Genomic DNA, 2,389 nt, shown 5'->3' with positions numbered 1-2,389 from the left:
TCCTGTTCCTGTTGCTGTCTTTGTTCCTGTCTCTGTTCCTGTCTCTGTTCCTGTCGCTGTTCCTGTCTCTGTTCCTGTCTCTGTTCCTGTCTCTGTTCCTGTCTCTGTTCCTGTCTCTGTTCCTGCTCCTGTCTCTGTTCCTGTCTCTGTTCCTGTTCCTGTCTCTGTTCCTGTCTCTGTTCCTCAGAGTGAGAAAAGGAAATAAAAGTCAACCATTGGTTTGTACCTGTAGTAGAGCGGTGGTTTCACTGGGGTCCTCTCTGTTACCGGTTCTCTCATCCACCACATGGTCCTCAACTGATGCTCTGAACTACTGAGACAGAAATATCAACAACACCTTTAAGAGGGAGCTGGAATAGGGAGAGGAGGAGAGAGGAGAAAGATGAACAGCATAGAGGGAGGGGGAGAGACTGTAGGGAGAGAGGAGGAGAGAGGAGAAAGATGGACAGCATAGAGGGAGGAGGAGAGACTGTAGGGAGAGAGGAGGAGAGACTGTAGGGGGAGAGGAGGAGAGAGGAGAAAGATGGACAGCATAGAGGGAGGGGGAGAGACTGTAGGGAGAGAGGAGAGACTGTAGGGAGAGAGGAGGAGAGAGGAGAAAGATGAACAGCATAGAGGGAGAGGAGAGACTGTAGGGAGAGGAGGAGAGACTGTAGGGAGAGAGGAGGAGAGAGGAGAAAGATGAACAGCATAGAGGGAGGGGGAGAGACTGTAGGGAGAGGAGGAGAGACTGTAGGGAGAGAGGAGGAGAGAGGAGAAAGATGAACAGCATAGAGGGAGAGGAGAGACTGTAGAGGGAGAAGAGGAGAGAGGAGAAAGATGAACAGCATAGAGGGAGGGGGAGAGACTGTAGGGAGAGAGGAGGATAGAGGAGAAAGATGAACAGCATAGAGGGAGGGGGAGAGACTGTAGGGAGAGGAGGAGGAGAGACTGTAGGGAGAGAGGAGGAGAGACTGTAGGGAGAGAGGAGGAGAGGGGAGAGAGATGGACAGCATAGAGGGAGGGGAGAGACTGTAGGGGAGGGGAGGAGAGACTGTAGGGGGAGGCAAGGAGAGACTGTAGGGGGAGGGGAGGAGAGACTGTAGGGGGAGGGGAGGAGAGACTGTAGGGGGAGGGAGTGGAGAGACTGTAGGGGGAGGGGAGGAGAGACTGTAGGGGGAGGGAAGGAGAGACTGTAGGGGGAGGGAGAGGAGAGACTGTAGGGGGAGGGAAGGAGAGACTGTAGGGGGAGGGAGTGGAGAGACTGTAGGGGGAGGGGAGGAGAGACTGTAGGGGAGGGAAGGAGAGACTGTAGGGGGAGGGAGAGGAGAGACTGTAGGGGGAGGGAGAGGAGAGACTGTAGGGGGAGGGAAGGAGAGACTGTAGGGGGAGGGGAGGAGAGACTGTAGGGGGAGGGAAGGAGAGACTGTAGGGGGAGGGAGAAGAGAGACTGTAGGGGGAGGGAAGGAGAGACTGTAGGGGGAGGGAGAGGAGAGACTGTAGGGGGAGGGAAGGAGAGACTGTAGGGGGAGGGGAGGAGAGACTGTAGGGGGAGGGAGAGGAGAGACTGTAGGGGGAGGCAAGGAGAGACTGTAGGGGGAGGGGAGGAGAGACTGTAGGGGGAGGGAAGGAGAGACTGTAGGGGGAGGGAGTGGAGAGACTGTAGGGGGAGGGAAGGAGAGACTGTAGGGGAGGGAAGGAGAGACTGTAGGGGAGGGAAGGAGAGACTGTAGGGGGAGGGAAGGAGAGACTGTAGGGGGAGGGGAGGAGAGACTGTAGGGGGAGGGAAGGAGAGACTGTAGGGGAGGGAAGGAGAGACTGTAGGGGGAGGGAAGGAGAGACTGTAGGGGGAGGGAAGGAGAGACTGTAGGGGGAGGGAAGGAGAGACTGTAGGGGGAGGGAGTGGAGAGACTGTAGGGGGAGGGAAGGAGAGACTGTAGGGGGAGGGAGTGGAGAGACTGTAGGGGGAGGGAAGGAGAGACTGTAGGGGGAGGGAAGGAGAGACTGTAGGGGAGGGAGAGGAGACAGCATAGAGTGTATCTGCCTGGAGTTCCACTGACGCATAGAAGCACATGAGAACATAGTAGGATGGATTAAGATCAGAGAAAACACACACACACCACCATTTTGAAAACAAAGCTTGGCATTGTAGGAGCCTGAGGCCTGTACTCATATGGAAGTCAACAAGAAGTAGAGGCTTTGAACACACTATGTGGCTGGGGCTTACCAGTAATGGTATATACAGTACACACAGAGAGAGAGAGAGAGAGAGAGAGAGAGAGAGAGAGAGAGAGAGAGAGACAGACAGAGAGAGACAGAGAGAGCGAGAGACAGAGAGAGAGAGAGACAGACAGAGAGAGAGAGCGAGAGACAGAGAGAGAGAGACAGACAGAGAGAGACAGACAGAGAC

Source organism: Salmo salar, chromosome 11, assembly GCF_965601325.2.
Source record: "Salmo salar chromosome 11, fSalSal1, whole genome shotgun sequence".
Lineage (NCBI taxonomy): Eukaryota > Metazoa > Chordata > Actinopteri > Salmoniformes > Salmonidae > Salmo > Salmo salar.
This window is presented reverse-complemented; position numbering follows the sequence as displayed.